The following is a 9,912-nucleotide window of genomic DNA, read 5'->3' as shown; positions in this document are numbered from 1 at the left end:
CCCTGTGTTTGTTTCTATGTATTGGGTAGAGCACAGATACCCAACTAAGTCTCCTTGAGTTGACAGAGTGGCCTTGTGTAGTAGGCATCCTATAGGGCCCAGTGGCTCAGACTCCCCAATCACCTGAGTTAGACACTCTAGGTACACCGCTGTGTGGGCTGTGTGCACAGTCTTGTTGGAGTTGAGCCTTGATTGCTGTTGTTGTCACTATGGATGTATAGAGTTGTAATCTGCTATGGCAGTGGTTCTCAACCTTCTGGCCCTTTAAATACAGTTCCTCATGTTGTGACCCAACCATAAAATTATTTTCATTGCTACTTCATAACTGTAATGTTGCTACTGTTATGAATCATAATGTAAATATCTGATATGCAGGATGGTCTTAGGTGACCCCTGTGAAAGTGTCGTTCGACAGCCAAGGGGGTCGCGACCCACAGGTTGAGAACCACTGTGCTATGGTCTGACATGACCACTGGTACCAAGGAGGTACAAAGTCAGCCCCTGCCTGGGACCACCCAGCAGGAGCTATAGAGGGATCTGCACATTCCTCCTCTTTGTATCGGGTTTAAAAGTGCCCAGACAAGGCCTGGCTGTGAAGCAAGGCATACAGGCTGGTGCTGGTGCTGGGTCTTGGGCCTTTTATTGATAGGTTTGGGGCTTTCTGACCCAGCTGCAGCTTATTTGGCAGGTTTTCGCCTAAGCAAGGACAGGCCATGCAAAAGACATTGCCCACAGCTTGAGTGGGGTCGTAAATTGGATGGGGCGGGGTCTCAGGGAATCATTAGGGCAGAGCAAACATAAATGGCTGCCAGTCAGCCCAGGGACTGACCGGGGAAATCCCAGCACCGGAATAATGGCCGCTGCGAGCACCTCCATCTGGAAGAAAGCCGCCCCCGAGTGCCTGCTGGTAAGTTCATTTCATGGTGCCAGCCTTTTAAAAGGAGCAGCTAGGTCTCCAGCAGCCTCTGTGTCACTGAGCCCCAATCCCCACTGGTTTTTACAGCTTGTAGTTCTTACTGCCCATAGAGATTTCTCCTCCCAGCTCTGGGACCCTGGGCTGGGCGTCTGGTGTGGGGCTGGGACCCCTTGCTCCTGGGGTGGCCTCCGCAGAGAGGGTCTCCCTCCCGTTTAAAAAATCAGCCCACGTGGGTGCGGGACCAACCTGTCCCTCGCCTCCGCAGCTCCTGCCAGTCTCAGTGTGCTCACTTCTTTACTTCTCTAGTTGTAGGACGTCCATTCAGACAGCTTTCCGGTGGTTCAGGATGATGGTGGTTCTGTATTTTAATTGCAGTTTTGATGTGGTTATGGGAGGCAGTGAGTACAGGCGTTTGCCTAGGCTGCCATCTTGGTTCCATCTAATTTGTCAGTTTTTTAACACACACATTCGGAAAACCTACTTTAGCCAGAAGTAGTCCGTTTTTGAGGTTTTACTGTACTATGATACAGAAAAAATTCAGCGAAATATGTTTAAATCTTCTTGTTCTAGAACAGCATTCCTTATTCATTTTCCAAAGCTTATCATGTCTTCCGAGCATAAATCTAACTCAAGTGTAAATTGGACCGGAAATTCTGTTTCTTTGTTACTAATGTTGTGGCCCCACCCCATAACAAAGAAACAGAATTTCTGGAGGATGAGGCCCAAAAATCAGGATTTTAAAAAGATTCCCAGGTGATTCTAATGTGCAGCCAAGGTTGAGAACCACTGCTCTATGGGATCGTGTAGTTTAAGGCACAGATGAAAAGTATCTACTTGATTTAGAGCAGAGACACCCTGCGGGACCCCTCCCTCCCTGAACCATTGCCAGTGTTTTTTTTTTGTGTGTGTGTGTGAACAATGGCTTCTTACTTTAGACCTGGAGATAAGCAAGAGGAGGTGGCATAGTTATGGGTTAGTTACATTACTGAGAATTCATCAAAGTCACCGAGTAGGAAAGGGGCTTTGTTGCTATGGGAATCCTGTAAACATCTGAGAGATGTGGTAACTGGGCAGAGAGAATTTTTGTTTTTATTAGTAGGTTTCTGTATTAGGCAACTCTCTTTGAATGAAGAAGATAAAATCCAATTCAAAGTTGTTTTAAAAAGGCGTCGGTATTGGCAAATTTCAGCTGGGATTTTCTTCGGGTATGGCTAGATTAAGAGACTCAAGCTATGTGGCATGTTAAAAATGTTAAGAGTTTGTTTGAGTAAATATCAGTTTCAACCAGGCAGGGCCCAACCAGAAGTGGGTAGGAACACTCCCCACACAGGAGCCAAGGAAAAGACTTACATAGAAAAAAATATAGAAGCAAAGAGAGGAAATTATTTGATTGGCTATAGTTTAAAGCCTAGTCAGCTGTTTGTGATTGGTTGTCCCTAACATTTTTTTTAAAGTATATTTTTATTGATTTCAGAGAGGAAGGGAGAGAGAGATAAAAACATCAATTATGAGAGAGAATCATTGATCAGCTGCCTCCTGCACGCCGCATACTGGGGATCAAGCCTGCAACCCAGGCATGTAGCCTGACAGGGAATTGAACCGTGACCTCCTTCCTGGTCAACACTCAACCACTGAGCCACATAGGCCAGCTGTCCCTCCATTTTGATTCTCTAATCTTGAGGCATTTACAGGCTTAAATTTGGATTTGCTTCTGCAGGTCACTACCTCATTACAACCACCTTAGTCTAATGGCCTGCTTGCTTAATCATCTTAACACATCATTAGAATTCTGTCTCCCCTGCCCTTTGTGGCTGAACAATTGTCTTAATTATCTGCTTCTAAAGCAGCTGCCATTCTCCTCCCCAGCTCCTTATACCACTACCACTATGGCAAAAAGATGACTAGCATTTCTTTATCACAGTTGGAAAATGGCTGCCTCTAATTACAAGTTAATGCATGCCTTGAAACCTTTTTTAAAAAAAATTAAAATTTATTTTTAGAGAGGGAGAGAGAGAGAAAGAGAAACATTGATGTGAGAGTAAAACATCTATCTGATGCCTCCTGCAGACCCTCTACTTGGGACCAAGCCTGAAATCCAGGGATATACCCTGTCCAGGAATAGAACCAGCACCTTTTTGGTGCACGGGTGACACCCACTGAGCACACCGGCCAGGGTTTGAAAGCATCTTATCCCTAAAACAATCCCTTATCAGAATGATAGTGGAAAACCCCAGGAAATAAGGGAGAGAGATTGGTCAAACTGAACCTTTAAAAGTAGAGTCTGGTAAAATAAATACATAATAACTAAATAAATAAATATTAGTCTGGTGGTGAATGCATGGTGAATGGAATGTGGGTATGCAGGGCATGAGTGTTTCTTTGGGTTATTAGTGATAATTCTAAGAAGAAGACCCCAAATGATTTTATTATTTTTACTTTATCTTAACTGTCACAAAGTAGGCAAGAAACTTTATTGAGATCCTGGCCCCACCTACTCTCTGGCTTTTCCTTTTCCCACTGTACCATTCATCCCTGAGCGGGAACCCTGAATATCGATTGATTTTAATATATGATGCTGATATTAAAGAGGTTAGAAAGCAGCCAGGGTCACTCTTTCATTCCCCTTGTTACTTTCCTTCAGACATTGGCCACTATAATGCTTGCTGAATCTTCTCTCCATATCATCTTACTCTTTAATCTCCCTGATATAATTTTTATTGTTATTTCACCAACGTATGGTCATAGTAAGTACAAGATGGCCGTATGTTCACAAAGTTCAAGCTTGAGTGCTCCTGGATTATTGATCAAGGTGATGGAGTGATTAAGGACAATAGTCATTGGTTACTTGCTGCGTACCCAACACCATCCTAAGCTCTTTGTATGCATTGTCTCATTGAACCCACTAAACAACAACAACAATAAAACGGGATGTGTGATAGTCTCTGTCTCTCTTTACAGGTGAGGAAAGTGAGGCAGAGAGCAGTTAAGTAACTTGCGTGTCGTGGTGCTCTTAATAAGTAGAGGCCTGGGATTTGAATGCAGGCAGCCTGGCATCAGAGCAAATGCTGGATAACGTTGCTTCTCAGTAAGACCTAAGGCCACAGTGAAGGACTAGGCTGCAAAAACTGAGGGCCGTGGGCCAGAGATGTATTTACAGATGGAGACAAGAATCTGCCCTCAACTGATAGGGTGGTCTCAGCAGAAGGGACAGAAAGATAGAGATCCTTCTGGACCTGAGATAAAAATCCATCTGGAGAGCCAGAGGAAATAAGCCAGCAGAAAACAAAGTGTTTCTAGTATTGGGAAAGTATTAAGTAAGCCTTCAGATAAACATAGTCAGACTGGAAGGTCAGGAGGACTAGCTGGAGAGGAAAGGCAACAGCCTGTTGCTATAGTTGCATAAGGCCAGCATGATATCTCTGTCTTGCCTCTGTGGGCAGGGAACTTGAGGTGTTTAATGACTGAGATGCTTAGGTTCAATCTGAGTGATATATCTCATGCCAGCATTGGTGTTTACAAACCTAACCTTCATTCAGCCAGAAAAAACAAGCCTTTCTTTGGTTGGTACACTTGTCCTCATGCTATCTTCTTCCTTTGAGCCGTATGTTTCGTAAACTGCACCTGTCATTTAACAGCTCACGCTAGGATTTGAATGCTTTCTGCATGAATGACTTTATTTCAGAGGTGTCTCTTAGCATCTATTGGATAAAGGAGGATTGCCAGAATCTCAAACAACAAAACTGCAGTCAGTAATCAGAGGATACAAAGCTACACGTTTTTCAAACATCAATCTCCTAAAAGCTGTACTGTGCACAGGATAAAAAATTTCACCTTCTAAAAGAAGATAATGTAGGTGACTGAAAAGGAAATAATTGCTACACAGTCACTGGAAGGATTTAAAACAATTTATTGGGGGGCATTCATTTTAGTTCTCCTTGATATTCAATAATTGAGTTTGCATAAACACACTCACTAACTCACTCACTCACTCACTCACACACACACACACAAAATCTGCTTAAACTTAGTTTACAATGACCCATTTTCCAATATATATGTCAGTATCAAAGTCCTTCCAAAACTCAGCTTAATTGGAAGGTATATTCATGAATTTCCATAGAGTCAACTTAAATAATATTATCAGTGTCATCAATATTACTTGAGATTCTGTGGAACATAACTCAAGGTATACAATGAACTCTGCATTAAGACTCACAGTGGCACAAACATTGCCTGTGAATATCATCTCTAAATTTGTAAATCATCAGGGCATGGTGACAATTTGGCCCGACTACAGCTATGTCTGAAAGAACTACTTTTCTTTTTGTGTAATAAGGAATCTGCTAGTATGAGAACTCCTTTTCCTCCTTTTAGTTTATTTTAAAAAATCATTTATTAATTTTCCCTCTGGTAACAGTAATTCCAGAGTTTTCCTTTTCTTTTTCTCTTTTGAGGAGGAAGGGATAACTTTTTAACTTCGCAGGCAGTTTCCTTCGTCATTCTAGGCAGCCAGCCAATGAAATATAGACTAAACAACACAGAGGATATTAATTTTGCCTCACTATACATGCACACAGCTAGTGATGCATAAAGTCTTCATTCCAGAACTGACAATAAAAAGGGTTGTGCAATTGTCTAGAGCCCAACGTCACTCGCTTTTTTTCTGAGGGAGTTGGAAGGAGATAAGAGAACAGACCTTGGGGAATAATTGTAAAATGGCTAAATAGTGATGGCAGAGCCAAACTCATACCTACATCAGTGGGCTGCAGAGAATTAATCTGAGTATCTTTGATGCTGAAATTGAAAAAAGAAACTTTAAAATGAACCTGAAAGAAAAACTATCTATACTTCACAGATATATGTGGTGTTTTCTGGCAGTAGAAGAAGCTGGGTAAAAAGAGGATATAAAAAATAAAACTTTTTATTGAAGTGTAATATGCATAAAGAACAATTCACAAATCATAGGTCTAGGGCTTGATAAATGCCTAAATATGAACACATCATGAAAGCAACTCTCAGGTCAAGAAACAGGACATCACCCACCTCCCAGAAGACATGCCCATACCCCCAGGCAGTCACTAACCTTGTTCAGGTGAACCATATCCGACTTCTATCATTAGATTAGTTTTGTTCACAAACATTGAATAAGTGCCAATACAATGTACAATCTTTTGTGGTTGGCTTTTTCTTAAGTCACTATTTTATTTGTTATATGTGGGTGTAGAACATTCATTCTCACAGCTGAATAACATTCCCAACAATTTATTTTGGGGATATTAACAAACTCGTTCTACAATTTACATGGAAAGGCAAAGGACTCAGGATTGCAACACAATATTAAAGGAGAAGAGAGTTAGAGGACTACCTGACCTCAAGATTTGGAATAAAGCTATAGTAATCAAGACAGTATTGAGTATTGCTATTGGAGAAAAAATAGGTAAGCAGATCCATGAAACAGAATAGAGAACCCAGAAATGGACTCAGACAAACATAATCAACTGATCTCTGACAAAGGAGCAATATGATGGAACAAAAACATTCTTTTCAACAAATGGTGCTGGAACAACTGGACCACATTAAAAAAAAAAAAAAAAGAACCTGAACACAGATCTTGCACTTTTCATGAAAAGGGCTCAAAATGAATTATAGACCTAATGTAAAAATCTAGATGACCTTTGGTATAATGAATTTTTAGATTCAACATCAAAGGCACAATTAATGACAGAAAAAAGTTGATAAGCAGGACTTTGTTAAAATTAAAAACTTCTGTCCTGTCTGTGAAGGACAATGTTAATAGAATTAGAAGATAAGCCTCAGACTGGGAGAAAATATTTGCAAAGGACAAATTTGATAAAAGTCTGTTACCCAAAATGTACAAAGAACTCCACAGTAAGAAAAAATTTAAAAAATACCTATTTAAAAAATGGGCCAAAGAATTTAGTAGACGATTCATAAAAAAATACAGATGGCAAGTAAGCATATGAAGAGATGTTTCACATCATAGGTCATCAGGGAAATTTAAATTAAAATGACAGTGAGATACTACTAGACATTTAGAATGGTCAGAAGTCAAAACAGCAAGAATGCCGAATGCTGGTGAAGATGTAGAGCAACAGAACTTGTCATTCATTCTTTGCTGAATGCAAAATGGTGCAGCCAGTTTGGAAGACGGTTCATCAGGATCTTAATAAACTAAACATATTCTAATCACGTGACTCAACAAGTATGCTCCTTGGTATTTACCCAGAGGATTTAAAAAGGTATGTCCACGCAATACCTCTACCTGGGTATTTATAGAAGCTTTATTCATAATTGCTCAAATCCTGGAAGCAACCAAGATGCCCTTCAGTAAGTGAATGGATAAATAAACTGTGGAACACTCAGACAATGGAATATTATGTATCACTAAAAAGAAATGAACAATCAAGACACTCATAAATAGAGAGCAGACACAGTTCTGGTGGGAAAGAGGTTGGGGGGTGGGGGTGGAGGGATTCAGCAAAAAAGAAAAATGAAAGAGAGAGAGAACTGACGGTCATGGACACTATGGAGATTGTGGGGAGGCAGGTGAAGGAGGTGAGTGGTGGTGGAAAAGTGCATAGAGGGGATAAATGGTGATGGAAAAATGAAAATAAATACATTAAAAATATTAAGTCCTAGCTGGTTTGGCTCAGTGGACAGAGTGTCGGCCTTTGGACTGAAGGGCCCTGGGTTTGATTCTGGTCAAGGGCACATGCTCAAGTAGTGGGCTTGATCCCCAGTAGGGGGCGTGCAGGAGGCAGCCAATCAATGATTCTCATCATTGATGTTTCTATCTCTCCCTTCCTCTCTGAAATCAATAAAAATATATTTTAAAAATATTGATTAAAATCTATGCTATTTTTCTCTTGTCAAAAAAAAAAGAGATGAAAACAAATGGATGAAACTTAAATGCATATTACTAACGGAAGCAGCCAATGTGGAAACGCTACATTATTCCAACTAGACGACAGTTTGGAAAAAGTAAAACTATGGAGACAATAGAAGATCGGTGGCTGCCAGGGATTAGGGGGGAGGGTGGGGTGAACAGGAGTACAGAGGATGTCTTAGGGCAGTGAGACTGCTCTGTATAATATTATAATGGTATTTTTAATAAGTTAAAATACATCTTGTTGCTAACATTTATTAGCTTAAAATGAAATAACAGCAAACTCTGTGTTCTAGAAGAGTCTTTATATCTAATGTCTAGTCAATTTATAACAGCAGACAAGTTGTGGATGCGCCTAACAAAAGGTTTTATTAGCAATCTAAGTTTTGCACCATTTTTTACTAATAAAAGGGTAATATGCTAATTAGACTGGATGTCTTCCGAAAGTTCTTCCAGACGTCCTTCTGGACAAAGCCACAGCAGCTGCGAGGACTGAAGGCCGGTGGCACAGGAAAGGTAGTGGAGCACAGGAGAGTCCCAGTGCTGCCCCTTCCACAGAGGCAGCCACAGAGGCAGTGGCGCCTCTGCAGAGGCTGGACCGGGTGCGACCTGCTGTGCCTCAACCTCCTACAACCCCTCCCACCGCCAGCCTGGCCCCAGATCACTCCCCACTCACCAGTGGTAAGGGGATGGGGCCAATGTTAAGAAGCAGGGGCCAAGGGCCGGCAGCCTCAGCAGCATCTGTGAGGGCTGAGGGCCGGCAGCTGTGGTGGCCAGCAGTGGCAGCAGCAGCAGGGTGATGACCTGACTGGCCCTGTTGCCTCCTGCTGAGGGCTCTTGGACTGTGAGAAGGGGCAGCCTGGCTGAGGGACACCCCTCCCCGCCATGCATGAATTTTTGTGCACTAGGCCTCTAGTTTTACAATAAACTAGTACCAAGATATGGCTTTACTTTTTTGAACATGCTTTATTTTGTTGTTGTTAATCCTCACCGAAGGATATTTTTCCATTGATTTTTAGAGACAGTGGAAGGGAGAAGAGACAGGGAAACACTGATGTGAGAGAGACACATAAATTAGTTGCCTCCCACATGCACCCTGACCAGGTAGGGGATCAAGCCTGCAACCCAGGTACGTGCCCTTGAGCAGAATCAAACCCAAGACCCTTCAGTCTGCAGGCTGAGGCTTCATTCACTGAGCCAAACTGACTGGGGCTGAATGTGCTTTAAAAATCTTAACCAGGAGTGGGGTACTGAGTGATTGAGCTGTTCTAACCAGTAAGGGAGAGGTCTACAGGAGCCACTGGTGACACACCGGGAACTACCTTGTTCACCATACACTGTGGGAGATGCCCATTGGTTAGAACATGCATACTGAAGAGAGCTGGTGTCAGTATAAAAAGGAACAAAATGATTTTGATGTGAAAATACCTTTATTAGTACTATTGTTCTATTTTGCCATACTTTTGCTCAAAGTTGGTCAAAATTAAACAGACAAGTCTGTAAATTCTCTGTGCCTTTGCTTCCTCATTTGTGAAGGAATTTATGAGATTAAATCACTTTTCATCTAGGAAAGAAGCAGAGTTGAGAGCACAGACTTCAATAGACAGAATGCCCTGCTCGAATCCGGATTGACCGCTAGTAGCTGGGTGACCTTGGGCAAATTACTTGACCTTTCTGTACTCAATGTCTTCATCTGTCAAGTAGGGATAATAATAGGACATATTTCCCAGGGGTGTTGAAGATTAAACAAGTTCATATTTACAGAGTGCTCAGAATAGTGCCTGAAAAATAGCAAGTGCTATGTGTTTACTAAATATATAAAATTAAAAATGAAGGCAGAAGAAAGAATTTGGTCTGAATAAAAGCTTCTTTCTCTTTCCTTTCCAAATGTTTAAAAAAAAACTTTTAAAAAAAAACTCCTTTGGAAGAACTATATTTACTTCATATAGTAATCAGTGCGAACGAACTTTAAAAAAATAGGTGTTTACATGTTTTTCTTTGGCATCTCTTCCAGGGGTACAAATGCATATGAATGTTTATGTAGAAGTGCGAATGTATGCTTATATCAATTTACATATATATATATATA

Source organism: Myotis davidii, unplaced genomic scaffold (assembly GCF_000327345.1).
Source record: "Myotis davidii unplaced genomic scaffold, ASM32734v1 scaffold1, whole genome shotgun sequence".
Taxonomy (NCBI): Eukaryota; Metazoa; Chordata; class Mammalia; order Chiroptera; family Vespertilionidae; genus Myotis; species Myotis davidii.
This window is presented reverse-complemented; position numbering follows the sequence as displayed.